The sequence below is a fragment of the Schistocerca gregaria genome, chromosome 7 (assembly GCF_023897955.1).
Source record: "Schistocerca gregaria isolate iqSchGreg1 chromosome 7, iqSchGreg1.2, whole genome shotgun sequence".
Taxonomy (NCBI): domain Eukaryota; kingdom Metazoa; phylum Arthropoda; class Insecta; order Orthoptera; family Acrididae; genus Schistocerca; species Schistocerca gregaria.
In genome coordinates, this window is record NC_064926.1 from 260,987,010 (window position 1) to 261,008,517 (window position 21,508).

The window sequence follows — 21,508 nt, forward strand, 5'->3', positions numbered from 1 at the left end:
TATTACTGAATCCATCTAAATTAGAACAAACAAGAGATGCCAAATGGGCAATGCGAAGAGAGAATGGAAGATCACACACATGTATCTGAGAAACATTCTTGTCACCTTATCTCCATAATGAAAGATAAGACTGCTTTAATAGTTGTTAATTTAATATTTGGCAAAACTCCTACAAAATGAATAATTAATTTAAACCATTATAAAACAAAGAAATCTAGGTAGTCACGGTAATTGCCCGACACACCTAAATCACAATTTAATGAAGAAGTATAAAGCGTCCATTTCCTTCAGAAATACTAATTTTTAATTACATTTCCACTGATTAATGTCTGTTACCAACGAAGTAACAAAAGTAAAAATAATGTTTCCGCCCGGGATCGAACCGGGGACCTTGCGCGTGTGAGGCGCACGTGATAACCACTACACTACGGAAACCGATGAGCTTGAAAGGCCGATATAAAGGTTCACGGGTTTGGTCTGTAACCTCCTATTTCCTTCTACATAGTTATGTTTGTGTGTGTGTGTGTGTGTGTGTGTGTGTGTGTGTGTGTGTGTTTGTAACGGGTACTACCTACCTTGACTACAACTGCCAGCAGAGATCCCAGTTCCACTGCAGTGTCCTATATAAATGTGGCAAAGTACGAACTGCACCTGGCATGAGCTCTTGGCCTTCATATTTAGACCATTTTAATGAAATGTTTAGTTGAATATCGTAACATACCAATCGTCTTTTCATTGCGTCTTAAATACCATAAAAAGAAGTACTGATACATCCATTTAACACTTCTCTACTTGCATTTATATTTCGGTGCAGAACGGCATTCAAAGCTACAAGACATTAACACATTGCATAGCACCGATTCACGTAAACTTTGTTTCAATTTTTTAACGATAAATGCAATACTGTGGTCTCAGAATACAATGCAAATAGCTCCCCCTCGAGGAACAGATCAAACAGGGTAGAGAGTACAGGTACATAGAATATGCACCATTGCATTGAACATTCAGTGAATTAGGAACAGCTAGGTTGTCTGACACATAACATTTAGAGAAAACCAACTCATAAGCTTCTGTCTACAGCGGTTAAATTAAACACTACCTAGTAACTAGAAACAAAGCCTTAGCGCGCAAATTGTGACGTCACCAGTGTCGCCAACGGTGCCTACTGAAAGATTCTTGTGGGCCTTGTGACACGAAGTTAGCTGCTCCCCCACTAAATCTGATGGTTTTAAGTACCTGCCTGGTGTGCAAATTATGCATCTAGTAGTTAGTGGGAATTGTGGTGGATTTTAAAAATATTTGGGTAGTTTTACAGCAAAATTCTTTCTAAAATCGCTTGATCTATGCAACATACAGAAACAGCATTGTTTAATTTTTTGAGGTCTAGTAGCTCTAAAATTTATATCAGCTAAACGTTTATTTAGGTATAAAGTAGTAACTGTAAAAAAATTGTGTAAAGAAAACTTACGTTAAAGTAACACATCCCACATCATTACGAAATGTCGCATTCATGATCTGTAGAACAAGTATTTATGTATGTATGTATATATGTATGTAATACACGTTATTCCGACTTCGGTCTCATATCGTTGTGCGCCCGTATTTTTGTGCACTATAGTATTAACAAATATCCATCAGCATGCATAGTACATGTTATTCGAACGATTTTACTTGGCAATCTAGGAGGGGAAAGAGGGGAGTTAGGTCTATGGTAGCGTAAGATACCGATACGGGTCGGACCTGGATTACCACGTTTACGACAATGCCAACTTCAAGAAACAATGGCGTCTTAGCCGTTACCGAATGCTTTGCGTACCCGCTTTGAGTTGTTAGTGCATTGCTCGCTGTTTCCGATCTTGTTTTAAAATGAATGCAGAGATTGATCTCGATCTGTTGCGGCGTTCGAATACGACTCTCTCAACACCAAAACCAAGTGAGCGTTAAGACATTCCATCTTTCGCAGAAGCGGAGAACAAGGGCGTTAGCTGCCAGCCCTGCAGTTTGTTTACGTTCACCGCCGACTGCCAGGGCTCAGGATATGGTGCGTGTAATACCTGTAGTTCGGGCGTCAAAGTAGTATCTTTTTTACATCAGTGAATGTTGTTTTAGTGCTTAAAGACACTCTTCAGGAATCCAGATTCGATCTAAACAAGCTGCTGGGTTTAGGCACGGCCAAAGCGAATGTGCTAGGTGTAACAGTGGTGTACATCAAATTTTCAAACAAAGATATTTCTCATTTGATCCTTATAAAATGTGTATGCCATTCAATTCAGCTTTCTACTTCTACTGCAAGTGAAACGCCGACAAGAAATCAGACTTCTTAGTTAGGGAAAAATATGACTGGTTTTGGTGTTCTTCAACTTGCCAACTGCTAGTGATATCTATCAGACAGTCAATGAAGGAAGAGAATCCCTGAAAATTCCACCCACTTGTGATATGCAGTGGTTGTCCGTAGAGCCTGCAGTAACAAGAATTGCAGACCATAGGTTACAGCTTAGGACGCACTTTGAAATCACTGGAGTCAAAGACAAGTGTTACACTGGCGAAATGCTTTATGCAATGTGTTCTGATAACTGCAGTTTGGCGTATTTAATATTTTTAAAGCCGATTTTTTCAGATTTGCAGATGATTAATAAACACTTTGAATCCAGCACAGGGGGTCTATGCAAGCCGTTAAATGACTTTGTTGTGTTAGTTGAAACATTAATGAGGAAAGTTGTTTCCCCACATGCCCTGTGCGCAAAGCAAATTAAATTTAGACCATGAGAAGCACATAGATCTCAAACCACATCTAGGATATGAATTCAAAAAAAAAAGATTGATGAATTGAGAAAATCTCAGTTACACCCAAGATAAGAACACGCCCTACATAAGATATGCATCCAGTTTGTCGGCAAAGACTTGCAGATAGTAACGAAATTTTCAGGAAAATTTCACTTCTTTCAGTCTCCAATACTCCTCGGATTGCTAAACAGCCATTGATTCCCATCGTTGAAAGGTGTAATATTGGTCTTGCTACAATAACAGAAATTGATTTTCAGTGGCACACTTTAACTCTTGTCAAATGGTCCGAAGCCACAGACACTATTAATTTCTGGTATGAAGTTAAATATAAAGCTGCAAGTGACAACAACCCATTCCACGAATTGGAGACTGGTGTACCATGGTCGAATACCGAAGTGAAAAGACTTTATATCAAACATAAACGTTTTATTAAACTAATAGGATGAACTCAGAACTGATGAATTCGCTACCTTCAATTTGAGCAGGAATGGGAAAGAAGGAGCACTGTTCGCACAATTACGAGATGCCAACAGAGGTGCTGAAGCAGACAGGGACTGCTACGGCATAGAAACATCTGACTGTACTTCATCCACTACTGCCTCTGCCTTTGATGTTGAACCTTCAGTCGAGGAAGGCGTTGATGATCGTGAGTGTTCATTTTCTCTAAGGTCACTGTGACACATATCATAATACTGTTATAGCGTTAACCATAAGGAATAAAACGAATTGTCTCACTTTCTGGCTACTCAACATATTCAGTGCTAGAAGAAATAACACTCTAGTGGTTTTATTAAATGCATGTAAAAATGAATTGCGTTCTGCTGATTTAGAATAAGATTTTTATTGGAAAATTTTATTTCACTATTGGCAACACTGGACGTCATGCTCTGCAGCTGACTGTAACGCAAAAATTCCCAGAAACGCAAGGAGACCGTGATTCATTCGCTATTTAACGAAAGACAGACATGGAAACGAGGAGACCTTCGACAACTATGTTGGTACTGTGTACTCTGTTGGACTGGTTTGTAAACGATAAAAAGTCCCTTTAACATGATCAAATGAAGAGAGTTAGCCAGCACCATGTGTCTTCAAAGGCAATGTATACAGTATTGTGTTTTAAGGACTTACGGTGTTTGCTTGCTGCAGATTCGAGTTTACGATTAGGTAACTCTGAACTCAAATCTTTGAAATCATAATTATGCAATAATAATTGTATTTTTGGTGACATTTACATTTTTTTCGCTTTGTAAAATTATGTAACAAAATATTTGCACTGCAAATCATTATATACCTTTTAATGAATAAAATGAAAAGCGAGAACCAAATGTTGGGCTTATTACTGACTGCTACTTTTACAAGCACACCTCTTTGATGTGCTTGCTGTAGTAACAAAGTTTCGTTTTCTTCAAGGATTTTTTAAAGAGTTAAATAAACATATAAAAGACATCTGAGTACATCATTGCTTGGATATGTTAAACCTCTCTTATTTCCTTTACAACGATTAAATCCTTTGCTTGTTTAGTTTCTTGAGATAAGAGAAACTCTTTACAGTATGTACAATGAACTTTTTTAAGCTCTTGGTTAGAACGCTAATGTGATACATAATAGGGTAATGACCAAGTTTATCATCTACATGTAAAAGCTCTGGGGTAGCTGTATCTTTAAGGTCTGGGGTTCAACAACCAGGTGCATCAACATCAAAAGTTCTTATAACATCACCAAACGCTCTGGACTTTATTACAAGAGAAAACATATACTGTGCCCTTATTTTTCCTTCTGCTTCAAATACTTGCCTTAAAGAGATGTGGTAATTTCCTCACCTTAGTTGTTTGTATTTCCCAAACGTGTCCTCTAAACTGTCTGTATTTTACCCAAAAGCAAATATGTTCAGTTTATCTCACACAGCCAGTAATTACTAAAATCAATCAAGGTTGCAATAGTGTATCTGAGGGCAAAGTGTGTTTCTATGGTCAATTTCTTCACATCAGCAAAATCTTTCTACGCACGCAACCATGACAGAAAGATTCTCAAAAAATTATTAACATGTTTTGAATTGACCGTTACAGGTTCCTGGAAAACATTCTTTAACCTTTGACCTCTAATCAATGTTTTAACATTAACAGTATCCCACCACTGACTTGATACATTTATAAACGTAGCAGTACTGTCCCAGTTTTCAATTTCTTCCCTTAAGCCTAACTGATGCAAAGCAACAACTGTCATGTTGTTACAAACAAGCAATGCTAATTTCATACTTTCCCCATATATTGAATTTAGATATAAGGATTTAAGTGTTGAAGTTCTGTCATATGACAACAGTTCATCTTTTACTATTATATGTAGTTCATTAATTGCAGAGACAGAAGTATGACCCCCATTCAAGCTATCACTAATGGCAGCAAAGAGCAGATTTTGATCCTTTTGGTTAAATCAGTTATTGCAGATTCATTTTAAAATGTGAACAGTATTCACAAAATAGTAAAGTGGGATGTCTGCAGAAGACTACACAGGCTAAACATGTTTTATCTTAACACTACGTGAGTCAGAAAAGTATGAAATAGCTTTCTTATTAAATGCATTATTATCAGCTACTACTCCCACCACCTCGAATCCAACTGCTTCTAGTTTAATAATTACATTTTTAATGACTGAAAAAAAGAACATCAGCTTGAGTTGTGTGAACTTGTAGAATATGTGTCATATCTTTGTAAACTGAATCCATGCTATGTATCATAAAACACAGCCACTGGTTGCCCACAAAAACCTAACAGTGTTAAAGGCACCACCTACAACTTTTCCACCTTCATCAATGGGATGTCATCAATCAATAGGAGAATAGTTTTGTCATTTATAGATAAGTCGTTAACGTTGTTTGTTATGTAGTTAATAAATTTGTCATTCTGAAGTTCAATGGTTGGATTTGTTGAAAGCTTTCTACACAGTCTTAATCAATTATTTGGACTTGGCTTTGAAAAACTGCAAGAAATTCTCAAAAACCTGCACACATGTGGACTGATTAAACACACTAGTTGTGGTGTCACCGCCAGACACCACACTTCCTCGGTGGTAGCCTTTAAATCGGCCGCGGTCCGGTAGTATACATCGGACCCGCGTGTCGCCACTATCAGTGATTGCAGACCGAGCGCCGCCACACGGCAGGTCTAGAGAGACTTCCTAGCTCTCGCCCCAGTGGTACAGCCGACTTTGCTAGCGATGGTTCACTGACTTCTACGCTCTCATTTGCCCAGACGATAGTTAGCATAGCCTTCAGCTGCGTTATTTGCTACGACCTAGCAAGGCGCCATTGTCTGTTACTATTGATACTGTGAATCATGTAATGTCAAGAGCGACGTTCGTCATTGATTGATTAAAGTTAAGTATTCCACCAGCTACGTCCGTTTTTCTCAATTCTAATTCCCTTGTCATGTTCCAGACCTCACGCCAGCCTGCGTGAGCTAAAACGCGTGCACTTCGGCCTCCTTTAGTACCCAGAGGTTGGCTCTCCTGCCAACCACAACACTAGTAACCACAACATTGTTAAATCACTTCTATGCCTAAACTATTTTGAACTTTTACTTATCAGAAATGTAAATTCTTCCTTTAGAAATTTAACTTCAGGTAACCTTTTTAACAGTTTATTGAAAATGTCTTCAGTATGGGACAAACTCGCCACAACAGGGGCCTCAGTTACATCAGACACAACATACGTTTCTCGCAGAACATTACTAATTGCATGAATGTCACTTCATCTTTCCAGCATACTTTAACTGAGAATCAGTAAGGCGCTATTTCTAACTACATAACACACAACCCTTGGATAATGATCAGCCTTCAACAACACAAGACGCTAACTGTTTGGTTTGCTTATCGCAGCTCAGTCACTGTGCTTTTCTCAATCACACAATTTAGGTTTTTATTCTTCAAGCTATTAAATAAAATGGTCCCAATCATTTTTCATTGCGATTCCGCACTCTGCTGAGTGTCTACATTGAGGGCCCTGTTTCCCAAAGTTCTCAGTACCTATCTGAGTTGCTCGAGTAGGTGTCTGCTTCAAAAGCAAATAAGTACGGCATGCTTTCAAATTTAATGGGATAGAATCTTGTAATAAAGAGATAACCATGACATTAATACAGCAATTTTTATAATGTACGGTACTTGTCTGTGCGGGATCACTGTCAACATCGGAAGAAAATTGACGAATTGGTACTTCAATTGCGATTTTTTTTAAATGTTTACAAGTATATCCTGCTAAGTACAAAATAAATGTTCACCCACCTTTCTTTACACATGGACGGACCAAAAATGCTGTAATGAGTACTCCAGTTAGTTGTTCATAAGCGTTCGTACACCTTAAAATGTCATCTGCATTGAAATGCAGTTTGCATGTCTAAAAAGGAGGACACATGTTACTGTTAATCTAGAGATAGGACGCGAAACGACAAAGGCAAACTCACTCAAAACTGCACAAAATGTTTTATAATGCTTCATTATAGTTGGCCTATTGGTTACTATTTTCAGTTTTGCAACATAATATTATTAAAAAGAGTAGCCACATATATTATTCAAGATAAATGTACAGATACAGTATGTGAGCCAAAGTATCCGGACACCTGGCTGAAAAAGGACTTGCAAGTTCGGTAACACTGGAATTCAGTATGGTGCTGGCCCACCCTTAACTTTGATGACAGCCTCTACTCTCGCGGTCATAAGTTCAATCAGGTGCCGGAAGGTTTCTTGGGGAATGGCAGCCCATTCTTCTCCTAGAGTGCTGCACTGAGGAGAGGTATCGATGTCGGTCGGCGGGACCTGGCACGAAGTCGGCGCTCCAAAACACCCAAAGGTGTTCTATAGGATTCAGGGTTGGACTCTGTGCAGACCATTCCCTTACAGGGACCACTCCGCCACAGGCCGTGCATTATGAACGGGTGCTCGTAGGTGTTGATCAATGAAAACACAACCACACCATAACACCACTGCATCCGAATTTTACTGTTATCACTAGACACACTGGCAGATGACGTTCGCCATACTCACACCGTGCTGTCTGATCGCCACATTGTGTACCGTGATTCGTCACTCCACACAACGTTTTTCCACTGTTCAATCGTCCATTATTTACGCTCCTTACACGAAGCGAGGCGTCGTTTGGCATTTACTGGCCTGATGTGTTTTATGAGCAGCCGCTCGACCGTGAAATCCAAGTTTTCTCACCTCCCGCCTAATTGTCACAGTACTTGCAGTGGAGCCTAATGCAGTTTGGAATTCCTGTGTGATGGTCTGGGTAGATGTCTGGCTCTTACACATTGCGACCCTCTTCACTGTCTGCGGTCTCTGCCAGTCAACAGATGAGGTCGGTCTGTATGCTTTTGTGCTGTACATGTCCCTTCACATTTCCACTTCACTATCACATCGGAAACAGTGAACCTAGTGATGTTTAGGAGGGTGGAAATCTCGCATACCGACGTGTGAAACAAGTGACACCCAGTCACCTGACCGCGTTAGAAGTCCGTGAGTTCCACGGAGCGCCGCATTCAGCTCTCTCACAATGTCTAGTGACTACTGACGTCGCTGATATTGAGTACCTGGCAGCAGGTGGTAGCACAATGCACCTAATATGAAAAACGTCTGTTTTTGGGGGTGTCCGGCTACTTTTGATCACATAGCGTTCTTACAACGAGCTATTTACTGGTGGCCCACTCTTTCCTGTGAACTGCTGATATCCATTTACGTCTTAAGGCTTTATCAGATGTAAAAGTAAACACACTAGCTTTAGGACCGTTGTAATAATTTTCCCTACAACTGGGCATACAACACTTACGAGGCATTTTGAAAACACACTAAGAAACAATCAGAAGCGTGTATTTCAACCGCGACGAACAAGATTTCCACAACAAATGTTACGAAAATAGCGACTACAAATCCGTGCTTTCAAACTGCCGCTTCTATCAGAGTGTTTCCAGCTTTACAGCACAATTTCCCCTTATATCCCATTTGAAATCTCATTAAATCGTCCAAAATCTCGTAAACAGTTTATCAAAGTTGCTATATTAATAAATTTATTTTTGGGGGTATTTCGGAACCATTTAAATAACTTGTAACACTTTAGATGGCACAGTGTCAATAGCAATCCTTTCAGAAAATCACCTGTCTCAGTGTCTAAATCATTACAAAGAGCTTGTAGAACACTCCCAGTAGACAAACTCCACATACAAGAACCAGTATGCCAATGAGAAATTTCGAAGTTTCCAGTAATCAGTCAAGGTGTGTTGTTATTAAATATTCTGAATTGAATGGCTGGACTGCCACCCAGATCAAAACAGAACTGGATGAAGTTCACGCAGGCTCTACACCATCACTGAAGACCATTTACATATGGAGTAATGGATTTAAACGCCGAAGACGAAAGGTGCACTGGTCGTGCAATTGACGTAACCACATAGGAAACCATTGACAGCATCCATGATATTATGTTAATGAAAGAGCACTAAGACTGCTGAGACTGTAGGCATCTCAAATGAGCGAGAGCCTAATATCCTGCACGGAGCATTGGCTATGAAGGAACTGTGTGCGAAATGGATGACGCTTTAGCTCACAGTCGACAAAAACTTATCCAACACAATATTTCAACAAACTCTCTGAAGACCTTCAACCTCAAGCTTCAAGATTTTTTACTCTGATTTGTGACTGTTGATTAAATCTGGATTCATCTTTACACACCAGAATCTAAACGGCAGTGAAAACAATTGACAGATACCGGTGAAAGAGCACCAAAGAAGGCAAGACCATTTTGTCAGATGGTATTTAGGTGATGACAACTGTCTTTTTGGGATTCTCGAGGAATAATCCTCACTGGTTACTTGGAAAAAGACAGAACTATAACTGTACCCTTCATTTTTGGATCGTTTGGAAATTGAGTTGGTTGAAAAAAGACCAAGGTTGACAAAAAAGTGGTCTTTCACTAGCATGACGCACCATTCCACGCATCATCGATAACAGTAGTAAATGTGAATGACCTGCGCTTTGAATTGGCTCCTCATCCAGGCTACTTCTCAAACTTAGCCCCGAGTGACTTCTTCCTGTTCAGTGACTTGAACTTTGGCTTGCTGGGAAGTTTGTCATCGAATGAAGAAGTGGCAGTTGCAGCCAATGAGTATTTTACACAGTTTGATAGAACCTAATTTTCCGATGGGATAATAAAGGTGGAGGATCCCTGAACCAAATGTAAATCCCTCATAGGTACTATGTCGGGAAGTAAGATGAGTTGTTGATGAAACAGTTTTTCTTGCTTTCTTACTTGATTATCAAGCTACCCTCGTATATGGAAGTTCCAAAAAACTGGCTGCCTCTCTAGGAGTACAAAAGTTTCTGAGCTGCAAAAAGCGATCCTATCATAGCAACGACATCAGTAATGCGTAAATTTCAGTAAGGAATTATAATACATTAGACTGTGGTGAAATCTCAAGAGGACTGCGTGGTTGCATTCTTTGTGAGAGATCTGGAGTGTTTCGAGTATCATTAGTCACTATGCATTATTCATGCAACAACTATTTGAATAATATTTCCAATGATTTACAAGACATTTTCTCTTTGTGTGGTTCACAAAGGAAGCTGGTAGTCTATAGAAGTTTCCAAGCTCTTCCAGATCTTCTACTTCTTTGATTAATACTGTGAAATCTATAGCCGAGTTCTTCCCAAACGTTGATAAGTGTGTCTTCAGTGATTGTAGCAATAGCTGCTTCAATCCGGTTTCCTAATTCAGGGTAGTCTGCTGGTAGCGGAGGCACATTCACACGACCCTCGATGAAGCCCCAAAGGAAACAAATCGCATGGCGTTAGGTCGGGTAAACGTGGAGGCCATGCAAAGCAAGCCCTGTTATTGGGCCCCTTGCGGCCTATCCAGCGATTGGTTATAGACTTGATGTGTGCCGTGTGACAAAAAGTGCTCACATTGAAGATTTATAAGATTCTTGGTAAAACTGTTTGAGTTACTCTTTCATTTGACATATCATGTATAACTGTAAGTTTAATAAAAGAAATGTAAAGCGCTAAAACAACGACATTCATTTATAAACATCCTGTATTAAGTGGGGTCCCTCCACGGCCACACTTGCATGGTGACCATTCAAAAAGATCTACAGTCACCTCTGCTTTCGTTAGTATCTACAAAGAATTTCAGCAGAAGTGCAGTGCTTTATTTTCGCCTGACTTGTTAACTATTTGTAACTTTTAGAGAAATGTTGTGAGTGGCAAATTATGAGTAAAACCTACACATTTCTCTGGTTGCCAAGTCAAAATTTGCTTCTTTTGCCAAAACACAGCGGAGTTTAACTGTCTCACCTCACTAACATGTTGTGCAGACACAAATACGAGAGAATTCTGAAACAGTGATTTATTAAGTTTATTAAGTGAGGTACTGAGGAAAAGTGAAGTCAGTAGCTTCTGAAGTAGCACGTCCTTGATACAAGAAAAATGTGTAATTTTTTCAAATATATTGTGCCAAAATCAATAGTATTTCTCGTTTCACCACCTATCGATGGCTCTTAAAAATTACATTCTTTCTTTGTAGTTATTGGAATAACACAGTAGATTATGAAGTTTTGCATAATAAAGGTGTCGTAAAATACTCTCCCCTTTGCGTGCTATCATTTGCCAAAATCTCATTTCGATATCTGAAACCGTTTATAAAATATGAGGAATGTTGTGAATATTTCACTCTGCCCTTATCACTGACGCAGCGCGATCGCAAATGAGTGTGCTACATCAGATCTATTTTCTTGAGATTCGTGACAGATAGATACCTCTGCCTACGTCCAAAGAAAAATTCAATGTGTTAGCAAAATTTCATACGCACCAACATATTATTTAATATGCACCAAACACAAAATCATAGCAACCTCTATTTTTCATCGCATACTTTTGCGAATTTCGCGCAGTGTCTTATTTTCAAATAAACATCACAATAACTATGATCATTAACGAAATGATGGGCACATCGTCATCAACCTGACATATAAAGCAATATGTTGTTGTTGTTGTCTTCAGTCCTGAGACTGGTTTGATGCAGCTCTCCATGCTACTCTATCCTGTGCTTCTTCATCTCCCAGTACTTACTGCAACCTACATCATTCTGAATCTGCTTAGTGTATTCATCTCTTGGTCTCCCTCTTCGATTTTTACCCTTCACGCTGCCCTCCAATGCTAAATTCGTGATCCCTTTATGCCTCAGAACACGTCCTACCAACCGGTCCCTTCTTCTTGTCAAGTTGTACCACAAACTCCTCTTCTCCCCAATTCTATTCAATACCTCCTCATTAGTTGTGTGATCTACCCATCTAATCTTCAGCATTCTTCGGTAGCACCACATTTCAAACGCTTCTATTCTCTTCTTGTCCAAACTATTATTCGTCCACGTTTCACTTCCATACATGGCTACACTCCATACAAATACTTTCAGAAACGACATCCTGACACTTAAATCAATTCTCGATGTTAACAAATTTCTCTGCTTCAGAAACGCTTTCCTTGCCATTGCCAGTCCACTTTTTATATCCTCTCTACTTCGGCCGGCTCCCCAAATAGCAAAACTCCTTCACTACTTTAAGTGTCTCATTTCCTAATCTAATTCCCTCAGCATCAACCAACTTAATTTGACTACATTCCGTTATCCTCGTTTTGCTTTTGTTGATGTTCATCTTGTATCCTCCTTTCAAGACACTGCCCATTCCGTTCAACTGCTCTTCCAAATTCTTTGCTGTCTAACAGAATTGCAATGCCATCGGCGAACCTCAAACCTTTTATTTCTTCTCCATGAATTTTAATTCCTACACCGAAATTTTCTTTTGGTTCCTTTACTGCTTGCTCAATATACAGATTGAATAACATCGGGGACAGGCTACAACCCTGTCTCACTCCCTTCCCAACCGCTGCTTCCCTTTCATGCCCCTTGAATCTTATAACTGCCATCTGGTTTCTTTACAAATTGTAAATAGCCTTTCGCTCCCTATGTTTTACCCCTGCCATCTACAGAATTTGAAAGAGAGTATTCCAGTCAACTTTGTCGAAAGTTTTCTCTAAGTCTACAAATGCTAGAAACGTAGGTTTGCCTTTCCTTAATCTATTTTCTAAGGTAAGTCGTAGGGTCAGTATTGCCTCACGTGTTCCAACATTTCTGCGGAATCCAAACTGATCTTCCCCGAGGTCGGCTTCTACCAGTTTTTCCATTCATCTGTAAAGAATTGGCGTTAGTATTTTGCAGCGGTGACTTATTAAACTGATAGTTCGGTAATTTTCACATCTGTCAACACCTGCTTTCTTTGGGATTCGAATTATTATATTCTTCTTGAAGTGTGAGGTTATTTCGCCTGTCTGATATATCTTGCTCACCAGATGGTAGAGTTTTGTCAGGACTGGCTCTCCCAAGGCCGTCAGTAGTTCCAATGGAATGTTGTCTACTCCAGGGGCCTTGTTTCGACTCAGGTCTTTCAGCGCTCTGTCAAACTCTTCACGCAGTATCGTATCTCCCATTTCATCTTCATCTACATCCACTTCCATGTCCATAATACTGTCCTCAAGTACATCGCCCTTGTATAGACCCTCTATATACTCCTTCCACCTTTCTGCTTTCCCTTTTTTTCTTAGAACTTGGTTTCCATCTGAGCCCTTATATTCATACAAGTGGCTCTCTTTTCTCCAAAGGTCTCTTTAATTATCCTATAGGCACTATCTATTTTAACCCTAGTGAGATAAGCCTCTACATCCTTACATTTGTCTCCCATCCATCCCTACTTAGTCATTTTGCACTTGCTGTCGATCTCATTTTTGAGACGTTTGTATTCCTTTTTGCTTTCTTCATTTACTGCATTTTTATATTTTCTCCTTTCATCAATTAAATTAAATATTTCCTCTGTTACCTAAGGATTTCTGCTAGCCCTTGTCTTTTTACCTACTTGATTCTCTGCCGCCTTCACTACTTCATCCCTCAGAGCTACCCATTCTTCTTCTACTATATTTCTTCCCCCATTCCTGTCAATTGTTCCCTTATGCTCTCCCTGAAACTCTGTACAACCTCTGTTTTAGTCAGTTTATCCAGGTCCCATCTCCTTAAATTCCCACCTTTTCGCGGTTTCTTCAGTTTTAATCTATAGCTCATAACCAATAGATTGTTGTCAGAGTCCACATCTGCCCCTGGAAATGTCTTACAATTTAAAACCTGGTTCCTAAATCTCTGTCTTACCATTATATAATCTACCTGATACCTTCTAGTACCTTCAGGATTCTTCAATGTATACAACCTTCTTTTATGATTCTTGAACCAAGTGTTAGATATGATTAAGTTATGCTCTGTGCAAAATTCTACCAGACGGCTTCCTCTTTCATTTCTTAGCCCCAATCCGTATTCACTTACTATGTTTCCTTCTCTCCCTTTTCCTACTCTCGAATTCCAGTCACCCATGACTATTATATTTTCGTCTCCCTTCACTACCTGAATAATTTCTTTTATCTCGTCATACATTTCATGAATTTCATCAAGCAATAAGTAAAGCAAAAATGAATATTTTTACCGAACAGATTTTGTAAAATTGTTTGAGAAGGACTGCAGGGTGCGCGTCTCGATACTGTCATTGGTAACCGGCTGAAAGGTGGCAAAAGACATATCAGCCTCCCCGTCCGAACGAACGGATGAACTTGCTCAGCACTTCGGACGAAAACTGGTCACTTCACATTGGCCACCGTACCCTGTACAAGCTTTACATGGTGCATCATGCTTTAGCATTGCTGATTCTGAACAAAAATCTTCAAATGAACATATGCTCTTTCCTTAACCGTTTACGACATACAACTGTTACAACCGTTTGCGATACACAGCTGTTACAAAATCACGGGTGCCAGCTGCATGTCGTTCTTCGCCAGTACTCACATTTGAATACAACCAAGGCGAAATTAGGCTATGTAGTGTTGTCTTTACAGACCATTTCAGTGGGCACTTACTGAAATGCAACTCGGTGAATGGTATCCTGGGTGTTGGATCATTCACCAAGGCTACTTCACTTCTTGGTGATTCACTTCTTGGTCCCTGACGTCACCCCATCTTACTCCATTAGATTACACTCTGTACGTTTGACATAAGAACTAAGTCTACAAGCGCAGAGTGTACACATAGGAGGGACTTGGCGTTCGTATGTTACATACGTGTACTCAAGTAAAGGACCGTGTGAATCTCAGATCAGCAACACAACAGCTGTCTTGAAGAGCTGTTGACTGTGGGCTTTTTGAACGTCTTTTGTGAGGAAATGTACACAACTACACAAAACATTAGATCACAATGTTTCATTTAGTATCATCTGCATTTGTGTTTTCGTTAGTTTCTTCGGAAACTGTTAAGAACAGGACATGTCCATGTGAAGATTTTTGTTCAGCATCACAAATACTATGACACCTGAAAGCACATACCTTTCCTTCTGACTCACTCTGTACCTCCTGAGGCAGAGTAACCCACTACGTGCAAACAGCCAGAACATATTAACCCACGGTTTTACAATGAGAGCAACTCCCATCAAACGTTAAACATAATCTCAAACCTTTTCTAAACTTTTTCTCGCCTACTTGCTTAACGACAAATATTTAACTCATTAGCTAGTTTCTTATTTGGAGTAAGCATAGGCTTCCGTGTCCTTTGTCCCAGTCAGCAAATTTCGTCTGGGTATGTGATCGCATTATCAATGAGTAAAATTCTCCAACGTTTCGACCATTATTGCAAATGGACTTCCATAGGATGTTTTTGCTAAGTAGAGTCAGAGAATTTCGCTCTTTGACAATATCGTCACATACCCAAAAGAATTATATTGATTGTAATTATAAGTTTATAGCTGTTTTCACATGGGAGTTCGATTCTTTAAAGAACTGGGGCTTTACTGTTCGTCAACTTACTTATTTAGAATGTTGTATTTACAAAAGAACATTATAGACTATGTATACATTCACTAGCTTTTGAATATGGTTTATCACTAACTTCCAATTATATTTTATTGTTGTATAAAGCATAAATGTCCAAATCATTTTAAAATTATGTGTGGCTGACTGAACAAGTAATTAACTGACAGCTTACGTAAACTGTCGAACTGGAATAACCAGCTTGCACCAAACGCAAAAGATGCTGCGTGTAGGTTCGAGTAATCGGCAGAAAAGCACCAATTAAAACAATGATGCTCTACTTGAGAATACGATAATCTACCTCAGGATCCCAGAAGAATAGATGGCACCATGACGAATGAAATGTAGATAGGGAGAGGGCCTCATTTTCGACTCACAGGAACAGAAATTTACGAAAACTGGAAAGGAACGAGACTCGCGATTTAACGTTCAGTCGACGACGAGGTCGTTGAATGCAGACAACATGGGTGGAGAAAGAGATGGGCCATGTAGTTTTCAGAGCAAACTATGCTAACGTTCACCTTAATCGGTTTAGGAAGGCGACAGAAAATCTAAATCTGGTCGACCACACTGGTATCTGAACTTCACTTCTCCCGAATTCCAGTCCCAGGTCTCAGCCATTGTGTCACCTCGCTTGGTAGATTTCCTTGACGAGGTCGTCAGTCACAAGGAAAAAATTACAAGAGAAATAGACACTAAAGTGACAATAGTCATGGGATACATCCTAATGTGATATCGGCCCTTCTTTTGCGCGACCTAGTGAAGCAACTGGACATGGCATGGACTCTAACAAGTCGTTGGATGCTCTCTACAGAAATACTGAACCATGCTGCCTCTAGAGTCATCCATAATTTGAGAAAGTGTTGCCAGTGCAGGATTTTGTGAGTTGTTTATTATGTGCCATTGATGTTCGATGGGAATCACGTTGCTCGGTCTGGGTGACCAAATCATTCGCTCGAATTGTCCAGAATGTTCTTCAAACCAATCATGGACAATTGTGGCCCAGTGACATGGCGCATTGTCATCCATAAAAACTCCGTCGTTGTTTGGGAACATGAAGTCTATGAATAACTGAAAATGGTCTCCAAGTAGCCGAACATAACAATTTCCAGTCAACGTTCCATATTAGCACAGGCCATACGACTATGGAGCCACCACCAGCTTTCACAGTGCCTTGTTGACAACTTGGCTCCATGAGTTCATGGGGTGTGCGCCACACTCGAACCCTACCATCACTCTTAACAACTGAAATCGGTAATCATCTGGAATCATCTGACCAGACCACACTTTTCCAGTCGCCTAGGGTCCAAGAGATAACGAGCCCTGGAGAGACGCTGCAGGTGATGACGTGCTGTTAGCAAAGGCAGTCACGTCAGTCGTCTGCTGCAATAGCCCATTAACGCCGAATTTCACCACAATGTCCTAACGGATACGTTCGTCATACGTCTCTAATTTCTGCGATTATTTCATGCAGTATTGCTTGTATGTTAGCACTGACAACGCAAACGCCGCTGCTCTCCGTCGTTAAGTGAAGGTCGTCGGCCACTGCGTTGTCTGTGGTGAAAAGCAATGCCTAAAATGTGTTATTTGGGCACAATCCTGACGCTGTGGCTCTGGAATATTGAATTCTCTAACGATTTCCAAAATGTAATGTCCCATGCATCTAGTTCCGACTACCATCCGTGTTCAAAGTCTGTTAATTCCTGCCGTGCAGCCACAATCAGGTCGAAAACCTTTTCACACTATTCCCCTGAGTACAAATGACAGCTCCGCCAATACACTGCCCTTTTATACCTTGTGCACGCGATACTACCGCCATCTGTATTTGTATATCGCTGTCCCATGACTTTTGCAACCTCAGTGTAGATTTCAGGTACAGTGATAGACCATCTTCTATGGTGGCAACAACCAACTATCAGCGTCACGGCAAAAATAACGAAGAAACGAAACTCGCCAAAGTTAACCGTAGCGCATGAAAGGGGGATAAAAATATTATCCACAGATAAGAGACTAACAAGCGTAATCAGACCTCAGAACAGGAGATGAATACGTTATGAAAATCATGAACATAGTACCACTAAAAGTTGGAAGAAATTACCCGGAGCACAACGCCGTAGTTAGCCTACATTTCGGTGTACTGTTTGTAAACATGAGACTCTTCACTTTGCGGACCAACCGCGAAGGATTCGGCACCGCAGCTCGCGGACGTTGACTGCGATGACTCATCCTACGCACTGAGGTCATTTCCTGTTCCTGCCACAGAATTCTGCGAAGGAAACCTCGTGTTCTAATTCAGGGCTGAAGCAATGGATCAGTCCCACACTACACATTCCGGTTTTCGTTTCTGGAACATACATTCCGCGTCCATAGTGTTTGTTTGCAGTGCCAGATTCTAAGAATATGACAAACTGTTCTGGAAGTTAATACACCAGTAACACACATGTAACTGCAAATCGGTTTTTTAACCATCCACAGGTGATTTTGCTGAATGAAGGCATTACTTATAGGCAATTAACTTTGCACAGTTACCCTACGAGAATGAACTTACAGTAAACTTCTAAAAAGTAGAGGGAACTTTTACTACTTCATATGACTGTTTTAAATGCAGTTCATTTAACGGTTTGCTTCGGAGCTTGAAACAATTAATTCTCGCAACTGTGCGTTGGCTACCATTATATATGAACAGAACCAGACTAGTCATATATGTATCGTCACAGATTTAAACTAAATATTATTCAACCCACATTTCAAGAACGATATCGACTTTCTCAGTATACGAGGACTGTCAAAAAATTCCAGAACAAAATTTTTCTACGCTTGCCGTTTACTTATTGTGCATGGTCTCCTTGGAAATACTCTTCTCCGCAATTGATACACCGCTTCCAACCTCGTTTCCCTTTCCGGAAGGAGCCTTGGTATACCTCTTTTACTGAATTACGCGTAGCGCTGTCTGCCAATTTTCTTTTATCTCGTCTATCGCTGCAAATCGTCGCCCTTTCAGAGTCTCAACATCATAACCGTTGACCCGCATACCGTTGACCCACATCTCAGCATCTTTTATGATCCTCTTTAGGAACATTTCGTTCTGACTTGCTCGATCCAAAAGCTCTTCACGGATTGCGAGGAGAAGGTCTTTCTGGTCTTGACTCATGAGCACAGGATGCATTCCGAGATGCTGTGTCAGGACTTCATGACCTGACCCAACTGAAGTGTTACATTCTTCTGTAATCGCTCGGAAAGTCAGTCTTCGATTGGCTCGCACAATTTCGTTGACCTTCCCGACATGAGCGTCGAAGGGCGTTTTGAACGAGGGCCATCTTTAACTTCCGTCCGGACGGTTTTAAACTGTGTGACCCACTCGTAGCACCGAGAATGGCTTAAGAAGTCATCACTAGGATCCGGATTTTAATGACAAGTCATTTTTTTCCTGAACTACACGGTGAATTTTAGAACAGTTTATACACAAATCTAGGCATTTTAGTGTCGAAAAATGTAGTTTGATTGTGCATATAAAATCATATTTCAACAAATTTTAGTAATAGGTCAAACTGCGGCTAACTTTTAATATAATAGATCATATTTCCGTCAACTTTTGCCAAAAATGCATATACCGTTTTTCTCGTATCTTACGGGACACACGAATAAGAAAATGAATATGTTGCTCACGAGACAATACTTAACGTGCTATTATGAAAGAGAAACAGATAAATTAGTACACAGCTTCATTTCTCAGGACTGTAGCAGAAAATCGGTGTACCACAACAGTCGTTTCGTGAACATAAAATATTGTTGTGCAGAGTCGACAATACGCTCTCAGAGCCAACAAAGGCGGCTTCTGCCGTAATAATCATCTCAGTCGCTCAGGTGTTCCCCGTAACCAGTATGAATACAGCCTTCACCTTGTTCAACATGCCTAAAGCAAAGTGCTCCGACAGCGTGAAGTTGCGAGGATATGTTCGAGAATTTGGAGAGAAGTTCTTTAGTACTGATGGGAAAGTATTATTTTGTAAACTGTGTGAAGTTAAAATTAGTGCAGAAAGGCGCTGTAATGTGCAACAACACTGTAATACCTCTAAACACAGCAGCTCTGTGAAACAAAGTGCTGAAAATAACAGACAAGTCAATCGTCAACAGTGCAGTCATTCTGCAAAGATTTGTGTGATATGTTGGTGTCCTGCAACATCCCATTGGAAAAGCTGAAGAATTCATGCTTCAGACTGATTTTGGGGAAGTGCACAACACATCCAGTTCCAGATAAATCTACACTGAGAAAGAACTATTTATCCGTATACTGCAATGATGTGCTCAACAAAAGACGAATTACTATTGCTGAGCAAAAGATGTGGCTGTCGATAGATGAAACTACGGATATTAGTGTGCGATGTATTGCAAATGTTGTTGTTGGTGTTCTAAAAGTTGATGGCCCTACTAACGTGTGAAGCTCTCGATAGAGTAAACAATTCGACGATTGCTATTTTGTTTGACAACTCTCTGAAGCTATTGTGGCCGGATGGTGTGAAAAGAGACAACGTTTTGCTGCTTGCAACAGATGGTGCTTCATATATGGCTAAAGCAGCCTAAGGGCTTCAGATTCTCTACCCCAGTATGGTGTACGCCACTTGCCTTGGCACATGCGTTGCACAGAGTTGCCGAAGAGGTGCGATCAAATTACCCTGACGTGGACAAATTAATTTCCTGTGGCAAGAAAATCTATGTGAAGGCTCCGCTACGGGTGCAGAAATTCAAGAAACATGCACCTTCAATGCCCCTCCCACCTAATCCGTTCTTACAAGATGGGGTTCTTGGCTTAATACCGCAGAATATTTCTGCAGCAGCTACACCCAAATGACGACAATCTTCTGTGAGCTTGATAGCGATGAATCAAGTGTTGCCAAAATTGTGTAAGAAGTTTTTACAGATGCATTGTCTCGAAACTTGGCATGCATCAACGCCAATTTTTCAGTGATATCAAAAGCCATCACACTAATGGAAGCTGTTGGCACTGAGCTATGTGAGGCCCTGAGCATTGTGCAACATGTGCAGAGTGAGTTGGGTCGAGCTCGTGGTCATGTGGCTGACAAAGTGAAAACCAAATTGCAAAATGTTCTCCAACGGAATCCTGGATATTCTACACTGTGCAAAATTAGTGAAAGTCTTTCAGGGAATGCCGCAGCATTTGAAGATACTGAAACAAAGCTGAACTCCAGTGACCTGGCTGCCTTCAAATACGCTCCAGTGACGTCTTGTGAAGTGAAGAGGAGCTTTTCCAAGTACAAAACTATCCACGGCGACAACCGTAGATCTTTGACAGCGGAAAACCTGAAAATGCACCTTGTGATCCAGTGCAACTTTGCCGATAGGCCTACTGAAGATTGACATATGGTATTAAACAATGTGAAACGCTTTAAACGCTATATAGAAATAAAAACATTGTTTTACTGTTTAGATAGATGATCTTTTCGCTGTACTTTGTGTTCATAAAATAAAACATTCAGACATTCAAGAAATAGGTGCAAACTAGCCACAAACCCTACAGAAAGAAAGAACTATACTTACCATATTTTGAGAAGTGAATTCTGTATTACTTTATGGTGAATAAAAAATTAAACAAACAAACAAGAATGCTTTAAATAAACTTCTATTAAGTCATATTTTATTTTTTAAGGTCATACTTATGCAAGTTTTAGGTCATAAATGCTTGCATATTTCACCGGTTATTAGGTAATTAAAATCTGGGCTCTAATCATCACTGTAGGCTGCCTGTATCACCAAATGATACAGTCGAGGGAAATTT

The 21,508-nt window shown here is 40.2% G+C and overlaps 1 non-coding gene across 1 annotated transcript; it reads right to left on the reverse strand.

Annotated features, from left to right (window-relative positions):
• Window positions 1-362: 362 nt before the first annotated feature.
• Trnav-cac (transfer RNA valine (anticodon CAC)) lies at window positions 363-435 on the reverse strand. Its single transcript has one exon. It is a non-coding gene; the product is annotated as a tRNA-Val (tRNA).
• Between the last annotated feature and the right edge of the window lie 21,073 nt (window positions 436-21,508).